At 45.9% G+C, this 17,500-nt stretch overlaps 23 non-coding genes and 22 pseudogenes across 23 annotated transcripts; all 45 read right to left on the reverse strand.

Annotated features, from left to right (window-relative positions):
- Positions 1 to 250: 250 nt before the first annotated feature.
- Positions 251 to 369, reverse strand: LOC144725913 (5S ribosomal RNA). The gene has a single exon (XR_013586979.1). It is a non-coding gene; the product is annotated as a 5S ribosomal RNA (ribosomal RNA).
- A 249-nt stretch (positions 370 to 618) lies between these two features.
- Positions 619 to 737, reverse strand: LOC144725590 (5S ribosomal RNA; annotated as a pseudogene).
- A 249-nt stretch (positions 738 to 986) lies between these two features.
- LOC144725267 (5S ribosomal RNA) lies at positions 987 to 1,105 on the reverse strand. The gene has a single exon (XR_013586743.1). It is a non-coding gene; the product is annotated as a 5S ribosomal RNA (ribosomal RNA).
- Positions 1,106 to 1,354: 249 nt separating this feature from the next.
- Positions 1,355 to 1,463, reverse strand: LOC144725684 (5S ribosomal RNA; annotated as a pseudogene).
- A 249-nt stretch (positions 1,464 to 1,712) lies between these two features.
- Positions 1,713 to 1,831, reverse strand: LOC144725417 (5S ribosomal RNA; annotated as a pseudogene).
- A 249-nt stretch (positions 1,832 to 2,080) lies between these two features.
- Positions 2,081 to 2,199, reverse strand: LOC144725295 (5S ribosomal RNA; annotated as a pseudogene).
- Positions 2,200 to 2,448: 249 nt separating this feature from the next.
- On the reverse strand, positions 2,449 to 2,557 carry LOC144725507 (5S ribosomal RNA; annotated as a pseudogene).
- Positions 2,558 to 2,806: 249 nt separating this feature from the next.
- LOC144726160 (5S ribosomal RNA) lies at positions 2,807 to 2,925 on the reverse strand. The gene has a single exon (XR_013587217.1). It is a non-coding gene; the product is annotated as a 5S ribosomal RNA (ribosomal RNA).
- Positions 2,926 to 3,174: 249 nt separating this feature from the next.
- LOC144725394 (5S ribosomal RNA) lies at positions 3,175 to 3,293 on the reverse strand (annotated as a pseudogene).
- Positions 3,294 to 3,542: 249 nt separating this feature from the next.
- LOC144726087 (5S ribosomal RNA) lies at positions 3,543 to 3,661 on the reverse strand. The gene has a single exon (XR_013587147.1). It is a non-coding gene; the product is annotated as a 5S ribosomal RNA (ribosomal RNA).
- A 249-nt stretch (positions 3,662 to 3,910) lies between these two features.
- LOC144725484 (5S ribosomal RNA) lies at positions 3,911 to 4,029 on the reverse strand (annotated as a pseudogene).
- A 249-nt stretch (positions 4,030 to 4,278) lies between these two features.
- LOC144725240 (5S ribosomal RNA) lies at positions 4,279 to 4,397 on the reverse strand. Its single transcript, XR_013586718.1, has one exon. It is a non-coding gene; the product is annotated as a 5S ribosomal RNA (ribosomal RNA).
- A 249-nt stretch (positions 4,398 to 4,646) lies between these two features.
- Positions 4,647 to 4,765, reverse strand: LOC144726133 (5S ribosomal RNA). The gene has a single exon (XR_013587192.1). It is a non-coding gene; the product is annotated as a 5S ribosomal RNA (ribosomal RNA).
- A 249-nt stretch (positions 4,766 to 5,014) lies between these two features.
- LOC144725925 (5S ribosomal RNA) lies at positions 5,015 to 5,133 on the reverse strand. The gene has a single exon (XR_013586991.1). It is a non-coding gene; the product is annotated as a 5S ribosomal RNA (ribosomal RNA).
- Positions 5,134 to 5,382: 249 nt separating this feature from the next.
- On the reverse strand, positions 5,383 to 5,501 carry LOC144726117 (5S ribosomal RNA). Its single transcript, XR_013587176.1, has one exon. It is a non-coding gene; the product is annotated as a 5S ribosomal RNA (ribosomal RNA).
- A 249-nt stretch (positions 5,502 to 5,750) lies between these two features.
- On the reverse strand, positions 5,751 to 5,869 carry LOC144725844 (5S ribosomal RNA). The gene has a single exon (XR_013586912.1). It is a non-coding gene; the product is annotated as a 5S ribosomal RNA (ribosomal RNA).
- Positions 5,870 to 6,953: 1,084 nt separating this feature from the next.
- Positions 6,954 to 7,072, reverse strand: LOC144726084 (5S ribosomal RNA). Its single transcript, XR_013587144.1, has one exon. It is a non-coding gene; the product is annotated as a 5S ribosomal RNA (ribosomal RNA).
- Positions 7,073 to 7,321: 249 nt separating this feature from the next.
- LOC144725454 (5S ribosomal RNA) lies at positions 7,322 to 7,440 on the reverse strand (annotated as a pseudogene).
- A 249-nt stretch (positions 7,441 to 7,689) lies between these two features.
- Positions 7,690 to 7,798, reverse strand: LOC144725642 (5S ribosomal RNA; annotated as a pseudogene).
- Positions 7,799 to 8,048: 250 nt separating this feature from the next.
- LOC144725986 (5S ribosomal RNA) lies at positions 8,049 to 8,167 on the reverse strand. Its single transcript, XR_013587050.1, has one exon. It is a non-coding gene; the product is annotated as a 5S ribosomal RNA (ribosomal RNA).
- Positions 8,168 to 8,416: 249 nt separating this feature from the next.
- LOC144725643 (5S ribosomal RNA) lies at positions 8,417 to 8,525 on the reverse strand (annotated as a pseudogene).
- A 250-nt stretch (positions 8,526 to 8,775) lies between these two features.
- On the reverse strand, positions 8,776 to 8,894 carry LOC144725914 (5S ribosomal RNA). The gene has a single exon (XR_013586980.1). It is a non-coding gene; the product is annotated as a 5S ribosomal RNA (ribosomal RNA).
- A 249-nt stretch (positions 8,895 to 9,143) lies between these two features.
- On the reverse strand, positions 9,144 to 9,262 carry LOC144725268 (5S ribosomal RNA). Its single transcript, XR_013586744.1, has one exon. It is a non-coding gene; the product is annotated as a 5S ribosomal RNA (ribosomal RNA).
- Positions 9,263 to 9,511: 249 nt separating this feature from the next.
- On the reverse strand, positions 9,512 to 9,620 carry LOC144725685 (5S ribosomal RNA; annotated as a pseudogene).
- Positions 9,621 to 9,869: 249 nt separating this feature from the next.
- On the reverse strand, positions 9,870 to 9,988 carry LOC144725418 (5S ribosomal RNA; annotated as a pseudogene).
- A 249-nt stretch (positions 9,989 to 10,237) lies between these two features.
- Positions 10,238 to 10,356, reverse strand: LOC144725381 (5S ribosomal RNA; annotated as a pseudogene).
- A 249-nt stretch (positions 10,357 to 10,605) lies between these two features.
- Positions 10,606 to 10,714, reverse strand: LOC144725508 (5S ribosomal RNA; annotated as a pseudogene).
- A 249-nt stretch (positions 10,715 to 10,963) lies between these two features.
- Positions 10,964 to 11,082, reverse strand: LOC144726161 (5S ribosomal RNA). Its single transcript, XR_013587218.1, has one exon. It is a non-coding gene; the product is annotated as a 5S ribosomal RNA (ribosomal RNA).
- A 249-nt stretch (positions 11,083 to 11,331) lies between these two features.
- LOC144725584 (5S ribosomal RNA) lies at positions 11,332 to 11,451 on the reverse strand (annotated as a pseudogene).
- A 249-nt stretch (positions 11,452 to 11,700) lies between these two features.
- On the reverse strand, positions 11,701 to 11,819 carry LOC144726089 (5S ribosomal RNA). The gene has a single exon (XR_013587149.1). It is a non-coding gene; the product is annotated as a 5S ribosomal RNA (ribosomal RNA).
- Positions 11,820 to 12,068: 249 nt separating this feature from the next.
- Positions 12,069 to 12,187, reverse strand: LOC144725419 (5S ribosomal RNA; annotated as a pseudogene).
- A 249-nt stretch (positions 12,188 to 12,436) lies between these two features.
- Positions 12,437 to 12,545, reverse strand: LOC144725603 (5S ribosomal RNA; annotated as a pseudogene).
- A 249-nt stretch (positions 12,546 to 12,794) lies between these two features.
- Positions 12,795 to 12,913, reverse strand: LOC144725952 (5S ribosomal RNA). The gene has a single exon (XR_013587017.1). It is a non-coding gene; the product is annotated as a 5S ribosomal RNA (ribosomal RNA).
- A 249-nt stretch (positions 12,914 to 13,162) lies between these two features.
- Positions 13,163 to 13,281, reverse strand: LOC144725556 (5S ribosomal RNA; annotated as a pseudogene).
- A 251-nt stretch (positions 13,282 to 13,532) lies between these two features.
- Positions 13,533 to 13,651, reverse strand: LOC144725531 (5S ribosomal RNA; annotated as a pseudogene).
- Positions 13,652 to 13,900: 249 nt separating this feature from the next.
- Positions 13,901 to 14,019, reverse strand: LOC144726182 (5S ribosomal RNA). The gene has a single exon (XR_013587238.1). It is a non-coding gene; the product is annotated as a 5S ribosomal RNA (ribosomal RNA).
- A 249-nt stretch (positions 14,020 to 14,268) lies between these two features.
- On the reverse strand, positions 14,269 to 14,387 carry LOC144725926 (5S ribosomal RNA). Its single transcript, XR_013586992.1, has one exon. It is a non-coding gene; the product is annotated as a 5S ribosomal RNA (ribosomal RNA).
- Positions 14,388 to 14,636: 249 nt separating this feature from the next.
- On the reverse strand, positions 14,637 to 14,745 carry LOC144725578 (5S ribosomal RNA; annotated as a pseudogene).
- Positions 14,746 to 14,994: 249 nt separating this feature from the next.
- On the reverse strand, positions 14,995 to 15,113 carry LOC144726062 (5S ribosomal RNA). The gene has a single exon (XR_013587123.1). It is a non-coding gene; the product is annotated as a 5S ribosomal RNA (ribosomal RNA).
- A 249-nt stretch (positions 15,114 to 15,362) lies between these two features.
- On the reverse strand, positions 15,363 to 15,481 carry LOC144725406 (5S ribosomal RNA; annotated as a pseudogene).
- Positions 15,482 to 15,730: 249 nt separating this feature from the next.
- On the reverse strand, positions 15,731 to 15,849 carry LOC144725252 (5S ribosomal RNA). The gene has a single exon (XR_013586729.1). It is a non-coding gene; the product is annotated as a 5S ribosomal RNA (ribosomal RNA).
- A 249-nt stretch (positions 15,850 to 16,098) lies between these two features.
- LOC144725987 (5S ribosomal RNA) lies at positions 16,099 to 16,217 on the reverse strand. Its single transcript, XR_013587051.1, has one exon. It is a non-coding gene; the product is annotated as a 5S ribosomal RNA (ribosomal RNA).
- A 249-nt stretch (positions 16,218 to 16,466) lies between these two features.
- On the reverse strand, positions 16,467 to 16,585 carry LOC144725253 (5S ribosomal RNA). The gene has a single exon (XR_013586730.1). It is a non-coding gene; the product is annotated as a 5S ribosomal RNA (ribosomal RNA).
- A 249-nt stretch (positions 16,586 to 16,834) lies between these two features.
- LOC144726156 (5S ribosomal RNA) lies at positions 16,835 to 16,953 on the reverse strand. Its single transcript, XR_013587213.1, has one exon. It is a non-coding gene; the product is annotated as a 5S ribosomal RNA (ribosomal RNA).
- A 249-nt stretch (positions 16,954 to 17,202) lies between these two features.
- Positions 17,203 to 17,311, reverse strand: LOC144725579 (5S ribosomal RNA; annotated as a pseudogene).
- Positions 17,312 to 17,500: the final 189 nt, after the last annotated feature.

Consider the following 17,500-nt stretch of genomic DNA (forward strand, 5'->3'; position numbering starts at 1 on the left):
CAAACTTGCAGAGACCTGACGCACATTCATATGTAAAAATCAAAATTCAACTCTACTGCGGGAGGTCAACACTCATGAAAACGTTTTTTTCTGGACTACTGGTTGAGCCCCGAAAGAGTGGCATTAAACGGTCTTTTACAAAAAAATATTGATCCCAATGTAGTACACCATATCCACGTGCAATTGGCAGGTGAATTGACTGGGTGAATTGAAGAGTAAAACACGACCCATCCCGATGCGAAAATGCAAAAGCCTACAACACCTGGTATTCCCAGGCAGTCTCCCATCCAAGTACTAACCAGGCTCGACCCTGCTTAGCTTCCGAGATCAAAGGAGATCGGGCGCATTCAGGGTGATATGGTCGTAGGCCATACTTGCAGAGACCTGACGCACATTCATATGTTAAAATCAAGATTCAACTCTACTGCGGGAGGTCAACACTCATGAAAACGTTTATTCTGGACTCCTGGTTGAGCCCCGAAAGAGTGGCATTAAACGGTCTTTTACAAGAAAATCTTGATCCCAATGCAGTACACCATATCCGCGTGCAATTGTCAGGTGAACTGACTGGGTGAATTGAAGAGTAAAACGCGACCCATCCAGATACGAAAATGCAAAAGACTACAACAACTGGTATTCCGAGGCAGTCTGCGATCCAAGTACTAACCAGGCTCGACCCTGCTTAGCTTTCGAGATCAAAGGAGATCGGGCGCATTCAGGGTGATATGGTCGTAGGCCATACTTGCAGAGACCTGACGCACATTCATATGTTAAAATCAAGATTCAACTCTACTGCGGGAGGTCAACACTCATGAAAACGTTTATTCTGGACTCCTGGTTGAGCCCCGAAAGAGTGGCATTAAACGGTCTTTTACAAGAAAATCTTGATCCCAATGTAGTACACCATATCCACGTGCAATTAGCAGGTGAACTGACTGGGTGAATTGAAAAGTAAAACACGACCCATCCAAATGCGAAAATGCAAAAGCCTACAACACCTGGTATTCCTAGGCAGTCTCCTATCCAAGAACTAACCAGGCTGGACCCTGCTTAGCTTCCAAGATCAGACGAGATCGGGCGCATTCAGGGTGATATGGTCGTAGGCCATACTTGCAGAGACCTGACGCACATTCATATGTTAAAATCAAGATTCAACTCTACTGCGGGAGGTCAACACTCATGAAAACGTTTATTCTGGACTCCTGGTTGAGCCCCGAAAGCGTGGCATTAAACGGTCTTTTACAAGAAAATCTTGATCCCAATGCAGTACACCATATCCGCGTGCAATTGACAGGTGAACTGACTGGGTGAATTGAAGAGTAAAACGCGACCCATCCAGATACGAAAATGCAAAAGCCTACAACATCTGGTATTCCGAGGCAGTCTCCCATTCAAGTACTAACCAGGCTCGACCCTGCTTAGCTTCCGAGATCAGGCGCATTCAGGGTGATATGGTTCTAGGCCAAACTTGCAGAGACCTGACGCACATTCATATGTAAAAATCAAAATTCAACTCTACTGCGGGAGGTCAACACTCATGAAAACGTTTATTCTTGACTCCTGGTTGAGCCCCGAAAGAGTGGCATTAAACGGTCTTTTACAAGAAAATCTTGATCACAATGCAGTACACCATATCCGCGTGCAATTAGCAGGTGAACTGACTGGGTGAATTGAAGAGTAAAACGCGACCCATCCAGATACGAAAATGCAAAAGCCTACAACACCTGGTATTCCCAGGCAGTCTTCCATCCAAGTACTCACCAGGCTCGACACTGCTTAGCTTCCAAGATCAGACGAGATCGTGCGCATTCAGGGTGATATTGTCGTAGGCCATACTTGCAGAGACCTGACGCACATTCATATGTTAAAATCAAGATTCAACTCTACTGCGGGAGGTCAACACTCATGAAAACGTATATTCTGGACTCCTGGTTGAGCCCCGAAAGAGTGGCATTAAACGGTCTTTTACAATAAAATCTTGATCCCAATGCAGTACACCATATCCACGTGCAATTGGCAGGTGAACTGACTGGGTGAATTGAAGAGTTAAACGCGACCCATCCAGATGCGAGAATGCAAAAGCCTACAACACCTGGTATTCCCAGGCAGTCTCCCATCCAAGTACTAACCAGGCTCGACCCTGCTTAGCTTTCGAGATCCAACGAGATCCGGAGCATTCACGGTGATATGGTCATAGGCCATACTTGCAGAGACCTGACGCACATTCATATGTTAAAATCAAGATTCAACTCTACTGCGGGAGGTCAACACTCATGAAAACGTTTATTCTGGACTCCTGATTGAGCCCCCAAAGAGTGGCATTAAACGGTCTTTTACAAGAAAATATTGATCCCAATGCAGTACACCATATCCGCGTGCAATTGGCAGGTGAACTGACTGGGTGAATTGAAGAGTAAAACGCGACCCATCCAGATACGAAAATGCAAAAGCCTACAACACCTGGTATTCCCAGGCAGTCTCCCATCCAAGTACTAACCAGGCTCGACCCTGCTTAGCTTCCGAGATCAGGCGCATTCAGGGTGATATGGTTCTAGGCCAAACTTGCAGAGATCTAACGCACATTCATATGTAAAAATCAAAATGCAACTCTACTGCGGGAGGTCAACACTCATGAAAACGTTTTTTCTGGACTCCTGGTTGAGCCCCGAAAGAGTGGCATTAAACGGTCTTTTACAAGAAAATCTTGATCCCAATGCAGTACACCATATCCGCGTGCAATTGGCAGGTGAACTGATTGGGTGAATTGAAGAGTAAAACGCGACCCATCCAGATACGAAAATGCAAAAGCCTACAACACTTTGTATTCCCAGGCAGTCTCCCATCCAAGTACTAACCAGGCTCGACCCTGCTTAGCTTCCGAGATCAGACGAGATCGGGCGCATTCAGGGTGATATGGTCGTAGGCCATACTTGCAGAGACCTGACGCACATACATATGTAAAAATCAAGATTCAACTCTACTGCGGGAGGTCAACACTCATGAAAACGTTTATTCTGGACTCCTGGTTGAGCCCCGAAAGAGTGGCATTAAACGGTCTTTTACAATAAAATCTTGATCCCAATGCAGTACACCATATCCACGTGCAATTGGCAGGTGAACTGACTGGGTGAATTGAAGAGTTAAACGCGACCCATCCAGATGCGAGAATGCAAAAGCCTACAACATCTGGTATTCCCAGGCAGTCTCCCATCCTAGTACTAACCAAGCTCGACCCTGCTTAGCTTTCGAGATCAAAGGAGATCGGGCACATTCACGGTGATATGGTCGTAGGCCATACTTGCAGAGACCTGACGCACATTCATATGTTAAAATCAAGATTAAACTCTACTGCGGGAGGTCAACACTCATGAAAACGTTTATTTTTGACTCCTGGTTGAGCCCCGAAAGCGTGGCATTAAACGGTCTTTTACAAGAAAATCTTGATCACAATGCAGTACACCATATCCGCGTGCAATTAGCAGGTGAACTGACTGGGTGAATTGAAGAGTAAAACGCGACCCATCCAGATACGAAAATGCAAAAGCCTACAACACCTGGTATTCCCAGGCAGTCTCCCATCCAAGTACTAGCCAGGCTCGACCCTGCTTAGCTTCCGAGATCAGACGAGATCGGGCGGATTGAGGGTGATATGGTCGTAGGCCATACTTGCAGAGACCTGACGCACATTCATATGTAAAAATCAAGATTCAACTCTACTGCAGGAGGTCAACACTCATGAAAACGTTTATTCTGGACTCCTGGTTGAGCCCCGAAAGAGTGGCATTAAACGGTCTTTTACAAAAAAATCTGGATCCCAATGTAGTACACCATATCCACGTGCAATGGGCAGGTGAACTGACTGGGTGAATTGAAGAGTTAAACACGACCCATCCAGATACGAAAATGCAAAAGCCTACAACACCTGGTATTCCCAGGCAGTCTTCCATCCAAGTACTCACCAGGCTCGACACTGCTTAGCTTCCAAGATCAGACGAGATCGTGCGCATTCAGGATGATATTGTCGTAGGCCATACTTGCAGAGACCTGACGCACATTCATATGTTAAAATCAAGATTCAACTCTACTGCGGGAGGTCAACACTCATGAAAACGTTTATTCTGGACTCCTGGTTGAGCCCCGAAAGAGTGGCATTAAACGGTCTTTTACAATAAAATTTTGATCCCAATGCATTACACCATATCCACGTGCAATTGGCAGGTGAACTGACTGGGTGAATTGAAGAGTTAAACGCGACCCATCCAGATGCGAGAATGCAAAAGCCTACAACACCTGGTATTCCCAGGCAGTCTCCCATCAAAGTACTAACCAGGCTCGACCCTGCTTAGCTTTCGAGATCAAAGGAGATCGGGCGCATTCACGGTGATATGGTCATAGACCATTCTTGCAGTGACCTGACGCACATTCATATGTTAAAATCAAGATTCAACTCTACTGCGGGAGGTCAACACTCATGAAAACGTATATTCTGGACTCCTGGTTGAGCCCCGAAAGAGTGGCATTAAACGGTCTTTTACAAGAAAATCTTGATCCAAATGTAGTACACCATATCCACGTGCAATTAGCAGGTGAACTGACTGGGTGAATTGAAGAGTAAAACACGACCCATCCAAATGCGAAAATGCAAAAGCCTACAACACCTGGTATTCCTAGGCAGTCTCCCATCCAAGTACTAACCAGGCTCGACCCTGCTTAGCTTCCAAAATCAGACGAGATCGGGCGCATTCAGGGTGATATGGTCGTAGGCCATACTTGCAGAGACCTGACGCACATTCACATGTTAAAATCAAGATTCAACTCTACTGCGGGAGGTCAACACTCATGAAAACGTTTATTCTGGACTCCTGGTTGAGCCCCGAAAGAGTGGCATTAAACGGTCTTTTACAAGAAAATATTGATCCCAATGCAGTACACCATATCCGCGTGCAATTGGCAGGTGAACTGACTGGGTGAATTGAAGAGTAAAACGCGACCCATCCAGATACGAAAATGCAAAAGCCTACAACACCTGGTATTCCCAGGCAGTCTCCCATCCAAGTACTAACCAGGCTCGACCCTGCTTAGCTTCCGAGGTCAGACGAGATCGGGCGCATTCAGGGTGATATTGTCGTAGGCCATACTTGCAGAGACCTGACGCACATTCATTTGTAAAAATCAAGATTCAACTTTACTGCAGGTGGTCAACACTCATGAAAACGTTTATTCTGGACTCCTGGTTGAGCCCCGAAAAGGTGGCATTAAACGGTCTTTTACAAGAAAATCTTGATCCCAATGCAGTACACCATATCCGCGTGCAATTGGCAGGTGAACTGACTGGGTGAATTGAAGAGTAAAACGCGACCCATCCAGATACGAAAATGCAAAAGCCTACAACACCTGGTATTCCCAGGCAGTCCCCAATCCAAGTGCTAACCAGGCTCGACCCTGCTTAGCTTCCGAGATCAGACGAGATCGGGCGCATTCAGGGTGATATGGTCGTAGGCCATACTTGCAGAGACCTGACGCACATTCATTTGTAAAAATCAAGATTCAACTCTACTGCAGGAGGTCAACACTCATGAAAACGTTTATTCTGGACTCCTGGTTGAGCCCCGAAAGAGTGGCATTAAACGGTCTTTTACAAGAAAATATTGATCCCAATGCAGTACACCATATCCGCGTGCAATTGGCAGGTGAACTGACTGGGTGAATTGAAGAGTAAAACGCGACCCATCCAGATACGAAAATGCAAAAGCCTACAACACCTGGTGTTCCCAGGCAGTCTCCCATCCAAGTACTAACCAGGCTCGACCCTGCTTAGCTTCCGAGATCAGACGAGATCGGGCGCATTCAGGGTGATATGGTCGTAGGCCATACTTGCAGAGACCTGACGCACATTCATATTATTATTTGGTTCTTTCGGTTAAGTCACGTCTAAAGATAAAATAATAAATTAAATTAAATAATAGAATACGACGTTCGGTTGCAACACAAGCAATCATCATCAGGTATAATGAAATAGCGACATAATATCTAACCAGAAAACTATAGACAGACATATTAGCAGACAGATATCACAAGATACATACATAGCGAGAGCAACACAGGTGACAGAGAGGGGTGATCGTCTCTGTGGGGTGGCCTTGTTTTATCTGCCTGTGTCCTCTTTAGAATGTTCACACTTAAATTCTAACTTAGCAATCTTTGAAATACGTAATCAACCAGGCTATGCGTTAATTGTGTGTTGACCGACCCTCTGTGTTGTATTACATTACATTTCGATATTTTACTAGGTTATTTAATTTTAGTGTGTCTTTCTCCTGATTTTCAGGCTTGCTTGCTGTGCCATCGTACTCGCAGCACCACGTTTTCTTTTGGACCACTCATTGATATGCTAATTTTTTCTAACCCCCCTCCCTCTCTCTGCCTCCGCCCCCCCTCTGTCTATTTAAGGCCACCCCACAGAGACGATCACCCCTCTCTGTCACCTGTGTTGCTCTCGCTATGTATGTATCTTGTGATATCTGTCTGCTAATATGTCTGTCTATAGTTTTCTGGTTAGATATTATGTCGCTATTTCATTATACCTGATGATGATTGCTTGTGTTGCAATCGAAACGTCGTATTCTATTATTTAATTTAATTTATTATTTTATCTTTAGACGTGACTTAACCGAAAGAACCAAATAATAATTCCTGCAGTCACGAAAGTTCTAAAATTAAGATTGCACATTCATATGTTAAAATAAAGATTCAACTCTACTGCGGGAGGTCAACACTCATGAAAACGTTTATTCTGGACTCCTGGTTGAGCCCCGAAAGAGTGGCATTAAACGGTCTTTTACAAGAAAGTATTGATCCCAATGCAGTACACCATATCCGCGTGCAATTGGCAGGTGAACTGACTGGGTGAATTGAAAAGTAAAACGCGACCCATCCAGATACGAAAATGCAAAAGCCTACAACACCTGGTATTCCCGGGCAGTCTCCCATCCAAGTACTCACCAGGCTCGACCCTGCTTAGCTTCCAAGATCAGACGAGATCGGGCGCATTCAGGGTGATATGGTCGTAGGCCATACTTGCAGAGACCTGACGCACATTCATATGTTAAAATCAAGATTCAACTCTACTGCGGGAGGTCAACACTCATGAAAACGTTTATTCTGGACTCCTGGTTGAGCCCCGAAAGAGTGGCATTAAACGGTCTTTTACAAGAAAATATTGATCCCAATGCAGTACACCATATCCGCGTGCAATTGGCAGGTGAACTGACTGGGTGAATTGAAGAGTAAAACGCGACCCATCCAGATACGAAAATGCAAAAGCCTACAACACCTGGTATTCCCAGGCAGTCTCCCATGCAAGTACTAACCAGGCTCGACCCTGCTAAGTTTTCGAGATCAAAGGAGATCGGGCGCATTCAGGGTGATATGGTCGTAGGACATACTTGCAGAGACCTGACGCACATTCATATGTTAAAATCAAGATTCAACTCTACTGCGGGAGGTCAACACTCATGAAAACGTTTATTCTGGACTCCTGGTTGAGCCCCGAAAGCGTGGCATTAAACGGTCTTTTACAAGAAAATATTGATCCCAATGCAGTACACCATATCCGCGTGCAATTGGCAGGTGAACTGACTGGGTGAATTGAAGAGTAAAACGCGACCCATCCAGATACGAAAATGCAAAAGCCTACAACACCTGGTGTTCCCAGGCAGTCTCCCATCCAAGTACTAACCAGGCTAGACCCTGCTTAGCTTCCGAGATCAGGCGCATTCAGGGTGATATGGTTCTAGGCCAAACTTGCAGAGACCTGACGCACATTCATATGTAAAAATCAAAATTCAACTCTACTGCGGGAGGTCAACACTCATGAAAACGTTTTTTTCTGGACTACTGGTTGAGCCCCGAAAGAGTGGCATTAAACGGTCTTTTACAAAAAAATCTTGATCCCAATGTAGTACACCATATCCACGTGCAATTGGCAGGTGAATTGACTGGGTGAATTGAAGAGTAAAACACGACCCATCCCGATGCGAAAATGCAAAAGCCTACAACACCTGGTATTCCCAGGCAGTCTCCCATCCAAGTACTAACCAGGTTCGACCCTGCTTAGCTTCCGAGATCAAAGGAGATCGGGCGCATTCAGGGTGATATGGTCGTAGGCCATACTTGCAGAGACCTGACGCACATTCATATGTTAAAATCAAGATTCAACTCTACTGCGGGAGGTCAACACTCATGAAAACGTTTATTCTGGACTCCTGGTTGAGCCCCGAAAGAGTGGCATTAAACGGTCTTTTACAAGAAAATCTTGATCCCAATGCAGTACACCATATCCGCGTGCAATTGGCAGGTGAACTGACTGGGTGAATTGAAGAGTAAAACGCGACCCATCCAGATACGAAAATGCAAAAGCCTACAACACCTGGTGTTCCCAGGCAGTCTCCCATCCAAGTACTAACCAGGCTAGACCCTGCTTAGCTTCCGAGATCAGGCGCATTCAGGGTGATATGGTTCTAGGCCAAACTTGCAGAGACCTGACGCACATTCATATGTAAAAATCAAAATTCAACTCTACTGCGGGAAGTCAACACTCATGAAAACGTTTTTTTCTGGACTACTGGTTGAGCCCCGAAAGAGTGGCATTAAACGGTCTTTTACAAAAAAATATTGATCCCAATGTAGTACACCATATCCACGTGCAATTGGCAGGTGAATTGACTGGGTGAATTGAAGAGTAAAACACGACCCATCCCGATGCGAAAATGCAAAAGCCTACAACACCTGGTATTCCCAGGCAGTCTCCCATCCAAGTACTAACCAGGCTCGACCCTGCTTAGCTTCCGAGATCAAAGGAGATCGGGCGCATTCAGGGTGATATGGTCGTAGGCCATACTTGCAGAGACCTGACGCACATTCATATGTTAAAATCAAGATTCAACTCTACTGCGGGAGGTCAACACTCATGAAAACGTTTATTCTGGACTCCTGGTTGAGCCCCGAAAGAGTGGCATTAAACGGTCTTTTACAAGAAAATCTTGATCCCAATGTAGTACACCATATCCACGTGCAATTAGCAGGTGAACTGACTGGGTGAATTGAAAAGTAAAACACGACCCATCCAAATGCGAAAATGCAAAAGCCTACAACACCTGGTATTCCTAGGCAGTCTCCTATCCAAGAACTAACCAGGCTGGACCCTGCTTAGCTTCCAAGATCAGACGAGATCGGGCGCATTCAGGGTGATATGGTCGTAGGCCATACTTGCAGAGACCTGACGCACATTCATATGTTAAAATCAAGATTCAACTCTACTGCGGGAGGTCAACACTCATGAAAACGTTTATTCTGGACTCCTGGTTGAGCCCCGAAAGCGTGGCATTAAACGGTCTTTTACAAGAAAATCTTGATCCCAATGCAGTACACCATATCCGCGTGCAATTGACAGGTGAACTGACTGGGTGAATTGAAGAGTAAAACGCGACCCATCCAGATACGAAAATGCAAAAGCCTACAACATCTGGTATTCCGAGGCAGTCTCCCATTCAAGTACTAACCAGGCTCGACCCTGCTTAGCTTCCGAGATCAGGCGCATTCAGGGTGATATGGTTCTAGGCCAAACTTGCAGAGACCTGACGCACATTCATATGTAAAAATCAAAATTCAACTCTACTGCGGGAGGTCAACACTCATGAAAACGTTTATTCTTGACTCCTGGTTGAGCCCCGAAAGAGTGGCATTAAACGGTCTTTTACAAGAAAATCTTGATCACAATGCAGTACACCATATCCGCGTGCAATTAGCAGGTGAACTGACTGGGTGAATTGAAGAGTAAAACGCGACCCATCCAGATACGAAAATGCAAAAGCCTACAACACCTGGTATTCCCAGGCAGTCTTCCATCCAAGTACTCACCAGGCTCGACACTGCTTAGCTTCCAAGATCAGACGAGATCGTGCGCATTCAGGGTGATATTGTCGTAGGCCATACTTGCAGAGACCTGACGCACATTCATATGTTAAAATCAAGATTCAACTCTACTGCGGGAGGTCAACACTCATGAAAACGTTTATTCTGGACTCCTGGTTGAGCCCCGAAAGAGTGGCATTAAACGGTCTTTTACAATAAAATCTTGATCCCAATGCAGTACACCATATCCACGTGCAATTGGCAGGTGAACTGACTGGGTGAATTGAAGAGTTAAACGCGACCCATCCAGATGCGAGAATGCAAAAGCCTACAACACCTGGTATTCCCAGGCAGTCTCCCAGCCAAGTACTAACCAGGCTCGACCCTGCTTAGCTTTCGAGATCCAACGAGATCCGGAGCATTCACGGTGATATGGTCATAGGCCATACTTGCAGAGACCTGACGCACATTCATATGTTAAAATCAAGATTCAACTCTACTGCGGGAGGTCAACACTCATGAAAACGTTTATTCTGGACTCCTGATTGAGCCCCCAAAGAGTGGCATTAAACGGTCTTTTACAAGAAAATATTGATCCCAATGCAGTACACCATATCCGCGTGCAATTGGCAGGTGAACTGACTGGGTGAATTGAAGAGTAAAACGCGACCCATCCAGATACGAAAATGCAAAAGCCTACAACACCTGGTATTCCCAGGCAGTCTCCCATCCAAGTACTAACCAGGCTCGACCCTGCTTAGCTTCCGAGATCAGGCGCATTCAGGGTGATATGGTTCTAGGCCAAACTTGCAGAGACCTAACGCACATTCATATGTAAAAATCAAAATGCAACTCTACTGCGGGAGGTCAACACTCATGAAAACGTTTTTTCTGGACTCCTGGTTGAGCCCCGAAAGAGTGGCATTAAACGGTCTTTTACAAGAAAATCTTGATCCCAATGCAGTACACCATATCCGCGTGCAATTGGCAGGTGAACTGACTGGGTGAATTGAAGAGTAAAACGCGACCCATCCAGATACGAAAATGCAAAAGCCTACAACACTTTGTATTCCCAGGCAGTCTCCCATCCAAGTACTAACCAGGCTCGACCCTGCTTAGCTTCCGAGATCAGACGAGATCGGGCGCATTCAGGGTGATATGGTCGTAGGCCATACTTGCAGAGACCTGACGCACATACATATGTAAAAATCAAGATTCAACTCTACTGCGGGAGGTCAACACTCATGAAAACGTTTATTCTGGACTCCTGGTTGAGCCCCGAAAGAGTGGCATTAAACGGTCTTTTACAATAAAATCTTGATCCCAATGCAGTACACCATATCCACGTGCAATTGGCAGGTGAACTGACTGGTTGAATTGAAGAGTTAAACGCGACCCATCCAGATGCGAGAATGCAAAAGCCTACAACATCTGGTATTCCCAGGCAGTCTCCCATCCTAGTACTAACCAAGCTCGACCCTGCTTAGCTTTGCGAGATCAAAGGAGATCGGGCACATTCACGGTGATATGGTCGTAGGCCATACTTGCAGAGACCTGACGCACATTCATATGTTGAAATCAAGATTAAACTCTACTGCGGGAGGTCAACACTCATGAAAACGTTTATTTTTGACTCCTGGTTGAGCCCCGAAAGCGTGGCATTAAACGGTCTTTTACAAGAAAATCTTGATCACAATGCAGTACACCATATCCGCGTGCAATTAGCAGGTGAACTGACTGGGTGAATTGAAGAGTAAAACGCGACCCATCCAGATACGAAAATGCAAAAGCCTACAACACCTGGTATTCCCAGGCAGTCTCCCATCCAAGTACTAGCCAGGCTCGACCCTGCTTAGCTTCCGAGATCAGACGAGATCGGGCGGATTGAGGGTGATATGGTCGTAGGCCATACTTGCAGAGACCTGACGCACATTCATATGTAAAAATCAAGATTCAACTCTACTGCAGGAGGTCAACACTCATGAAAACGTTTATTCTGGACTCCTGGTTGAGCCCCGAAAGAGTGGCATTAAACGGTCTTTTACAAAAAAATCTGGATCCCAATGTAGTACACCATATCCACGTGCAATGGGCAGGTGAACTGACTGGGTGAATTGAAGAGTTAAACACGACCCATCCAGATACGAAAATGCAAAAGCCTACAACACCTGGTATTCCCAGGCAGTCTTCCATCCAAGTACTCACCAGGCTCGACACTGCTTAGCTTCCAAGATCAGACGAGATCGTGCGCATTCAGGGTGATATTGTCGTAGGCCATACTTGCAGAGACCTGACGCACATTCATATGTTAAAATCAAGATTCAACTCTACTGCGGGAGGTCAACACTCATGAAAACGTTTATTCTGGACTCCTGGTTGAGCCCCGAAAGAGTGGCATTAAACGGTCTTTTACAATAAAATTTTGATCCCAATGCATTACACCATATCCACGTGCAATTGGCAGGTGAACTGACTGGGTGAATTGAAGAGTTAAACGCGACCCATCCAGATGCGAAAATGCAAAAGCCTACAACACCTGGTATTCCCAGGCAGTCTCCCATCAAAGTACTAACCAGGCTCGACCCTGCTTAGCTTCCGAGATCAGGCGCATTCAGGGTGATACGGTTCTAGGCCAAACTTGCAGAGACCTGACGCACATTCATATGTAAAAATCAAAATTCAACTCTACTGCGGGAGGTCAACACTCATGAAAACGTTTATTCTGGACTCCTGGTTGAGTTCCGAAAGAGTGGCATTAAACGGTCTTTTACAAAAAAATCTTGATCCCAATGTAGTACACCATATCCACGTGCAATTGGCAGGTGAACTGACTGGGTGAATTGAAGAGTATAACACGACCCATCCAGATGCGAAAATGCAAAAGCCTACAACACCTGGTATTCCCAGGCAGTCTCCTATCCAAGTACTAATCAGGCTCGACCCTGCTTAGCTTCAGAGATCAGACGAGATCGGGCGCATTCAGGGTGATATGGTCGTAGGCCATACTTGCAGAGACCTGACGCACATTCATATGTAAAAATCAAGATTCAACTCTACTGCAGGAGGTCAACACTCATGAAAACGTTTATTCTGGACTCCTGGTTGAGCCCCGAAGGAGTGGCATTAAACGGTCTTTTCCAAAAAAATCTTGATCCCAATGTAGTACACCATATCCACGTGCAATGGGCAGGTGAACTGACTGGGTGAATTGAAGAGTAAAACACGACCCATCCAGATACGAAAATGCAAAAGCCTACAACACCTGGTATTCCCAGGCAGTCTTCCATCCAAGTACTCACCAGGCTCGACACTGCTTAGCTTCCAAGATCAGACGAGCTCGTGCGCATTCAGGGTGATATTGTCGTAGGCCATACTTGCAGAGACCTGACGCACATTCATATGTTGAAATCAAGATTCAACTCTCCTGCGGGAGGTCAACACTCATGAAAACGTTTATTCTGGACTCCTGGTTGAGCCCCGAAAGAGTGGCATTAAACGGTCTTTTACAAAAAAAAATCTTGATCCCAATGTAGTACACCATATCCACGTGCAATGGGCAGGTGAACTGACTGGGTGAATTGAAGAGTAAAACACGACCCATCCAGATACGAAAATGCAAAAGCCTACAACACCTGGTATTCCCAGGCAGGCTTCCATCCAAGTACTCACCAGGCTCGACACTGCTTAGCTTCCAAGATCAGACGAGATCGTGCGCATTCAGGGTGATATTGTCGTAGGCCATATTTGCAAAGACCTGACGCACATTCATATGTTAAAATCAAGATTCAACTCTACTGCGGGAGGTCAACACTCATGAAAACGTTTATTCTGGACTCCTGGTTGAGCCCCGAAAAAGTGGCATTAAACGGTCTTTTACAATAAAATCTTGATCCCAATGCAGTACACCATATCCACGTGCAATTGGCAGGTGAACTGACTGGGTAAATTGAAGAGTTAAACGCGACCCATCCAGATGCGAGAATGCAAAAGCCTACAACACCTGGTATTCCTAGGCAGTCTCCCATCCAAGTACTAACCACGCTCGACCCTGCTTAGCTTCCAAGATCAGACGAGATCGGGCGCATTCAGGGTGATATGGTCGTAGGCCATACTTGCAGAGACCTGACGCACATTCATATGTTAAAATCAAGATTCAACTCTACTGCGGGAGGTCAACACTCATGAAAACGTTTATTCTGGACTCCTGGTTGAGCCCCGAAAGCGTGGCATTAAACGGTCTTTTACAAGAAAATCTTGATCCCAATGCAGTACACCATATCCGCGTGCAATTGGCAGGTGAACTGACTGGGTGAATTGAAGAGTAAAACGCGACCCATCCAGATACGAAAATGCAAAAGCCTACAACACCTGGTATTCCCAGGCAGTCTCCCATCCAAGTACTAACCAGGCTCGACCCTGCTTAGCTTCCGAGATCAGACGAGATCGGGCGCATTCAGCGTGATATGGTCGTAGGCCATACTTGCAGAGACCTGGCGCACATTCATTTGTAAAAATCAAGATTCAACTCTACTGCGGGAGGTCAACACTCATGAAAACGTTTATTCTGGACTCCTGGTTGAGCCCCGAAAGAGTTGCATTAAACCGTCTTTTACAAGAAAATCTTGATCCCAATGCAGTACACCATATCCGCGTGCAATTAGCAGGTGAACTGACTGGGTGAATTGAAGAGTAAAACGCGACCCATCCAGATACGAAAATGCAAAAGCCTACAACACCTGGTATTCCCAGGCAGTCTCCCATCCAAGTACTAACCAGGCTCGACCCTGCTTAGCTTCCGAGACCAGGCGCATTCAGGGTGATATGGTTCTAGGCCAAACTTGCAGATACCTGACGCACATTCATATGTAAAAATCAAAATTCAACTCTACTGCGGGAGGTCAACACTCATGAAAACGTTTATTCTGGACTCCTGGTTGAGCCCCGAAAGAGTGGCATTAAACGGTATTTTACAAAAAAATCTTGATCCCAATGCAGTACACCATATCCGCGTGCAATTGGCAGGTGAACTGACTGGGTGAATTGAAGAGTAAAACGCGACCCATCCAGATACGAAAATGCAAAAGCCTACAACACCTGGTATTCCCAGGCAGTCTCCCATCCAAGTACTAACCAGGCTCGACCCTGCTTAGCTTCCGAGATCAGACGAGATAGGGCGCATTCAGGGTGATATGGTCGTAGGCCATACTTGCAGAGACCTGGCGCACATTCATTTGTAAAAATCAAGATTCAACTCTACTGCGGGATGTCAACACTCATGAAAACGTTTATTCTGGACTCCTGGTTGAGCCCCGAAAGAGTGGCATTAAACGGTCTTTTACAAAAAAATCTTGATCCCAATGTAGTACACCATATCCACGTGCAATGGGCAGGTGAACTGACTGGGTGAATTGAAGAGTTAAACACGACCCATCCAGATGCGAAAATGCAAAAGCCTACAACACCTGGTATTCCCAGGCAGTCTTCCATCCAAGTACTCACCAGGCTCGACCCTGCTGAGCTTCCAAGATCAGACGAGATCGTGCGCTTTCAGGGTGATATTGTCGTAGGCCATACTTGCAGAGACCTGACGCACATTCATATGTTAAAATCAAGATTCAACTCTACTGCGGGAGGTCAACACTCATGAAAACGTTTATTCTGGACTCCTGGTTGAGCCCCGAAAGAGTGGCATAAAACGGTCTTTTACAATAAAATCTTGATCCCAATGCAGTACACCATATCCACGTGCAATTGGCAGGTGAACTGACCGGGTAAATTGAAGAGTTAAACGCGACCCATCCAGATGCGAGAATGCAAAAGCCTACAACACCTGGTATTCCTAGGCAGTCTCCCATCCAAGTACTAACCACGCTCGATCCTGCTTAGCTTCCAAGATCAGACGAGATCGGGCGCATTCAGGGTGATATGGTCGTAGGCCATACTTGCAGAGACCTGACGCACATTCATATGTTAAAATCAAGATTCAACTCTACTGCGGGAGGTCAACACTCATGAAAACGTTTATTCTGGACTCCTGGTTGAGCCCCGAAAGCGTGGCATTAAACGGTCTTTTACAAGAAAATCTTGATCCCAATGCAGTACACCATATCCGCGTGCAATTGGCAGGTGAACTGACTGGGTGAATTGAAGAGTAAAACGCGACCCATCCAGATACGAAAATGCAAAAGCCTACAACACCTGGTATTCCCAGGCAGTCTCCCATCCAAGTACTAACCAGGCTCGACCCTGCTTAGCTTCCGAGATCAGACGAGATCGTGCGCTTTCAGGGTGATATTGTCGTAGGCCATACTTGCAGAGACCTGACGCACATTCATATGTTAAAATCAAGATTCAACTCTACTGCGGGAGGTCAACACTCATGAAAACGTTTATTCTGGACTCCTGGTTGAGCCCCGAAAGAGTGGCATAAAACGGTCTTTTACAATAAAATCTTGATCCCAATGCAGTACACCATATCCACGTGCAATTGGCAGGTGAACTGACCGGGTAAATTGAAGAGTTAAACGCGACCCATCCAGATGCGAGAATGCAAAAGCCTACAACACCTGGTATTCCTAGGCAGTCTCCCATCCAAGTACTAACCACGCTCGATCCTGCTTAGCTTCCAAGATCAGACGAGATCGGGCGCATTCAGGGTGATATGGTCGTAGGCCATACTTGCAGAGACCTGACGCACATTCATATGTTAAAATCAAGATTCAACTCTACTGCGGGAGGTCAACACTCATGAAAACGTTTATTCTGGACTCCTGGTTGAGCCCCGAAAGCGTGGCATTAAACGGTCTTTTACAAGAAAATCTTGATCCCAATGCAGTACACCATATTCGCGTGCAATTGGCAGGTGAACTGACTGGGTGAATTGAAGAGTAAAACGCGACCCATCCAGATACGAAAATGCAAAAGCCAACAACACCTGGTATTCCCAGGCAGTCTCCCATCCAAGTACTAACCAGGCTCGACCCTGCTTAGCTTCCGAGATCAGACGAGATCGGGCGCATTCATCGTGATATGGTCGTAGGCCATACTTGCAGAGACCTGGCGCACATTCATTTGTAAAAATCAAGATTCAACTCTACTGCGGGAGGTCAACACTCATGAAAACGTTTATTCTGGACTCCTGGTTGAGCCCCGAAAGAGTTGCATTAAACCGTCTTTTACAAGAAAATCTTGATCCCAATGCAGTACACCATATCCGCGTGCAATTAGCAGGTGAACTGACTGGGTGAATTGAAGAGTAAAACGCGACCCATCCAGATACGAAAATGCAAAAGCCTACAACACCTGGTATTCCCAGGCAGTCTCCCATCCAAGTACTAACCAGGCTCGACCCTGCTTAGCTTCCGAGACCAGGCGCATTCAGGGTGATATGGTTCTAGGCCAAACTTGCAGATACCTGACGCACATTCATATGTAAAAATCAAAATTCAACTCTACTGCGGGAGGTCAACACTCATGAAAACGTTTATTCTGGACTCCTGGTTGAGCCCCGAAAGAGTGGCATTAAACGGTATTTTACAAAAAAATCTTGATCCCAATGCAGTACACCATATCCGCGTGCAATTGGCAG

This window comes from Lampetra planeri, chromosome 22 (assembly GCF_965212315.1).
Source record: "Lampetra planeri chromosome 22, kcLamPlan1.2.h2, whole genome shotgun sequence".
NCBI lineage: Eukaryota > Metazoa > Chordata > Hyperoartia > Petromyzontiformes > Petromyzontidae > Lampetra > Lampetra planeri.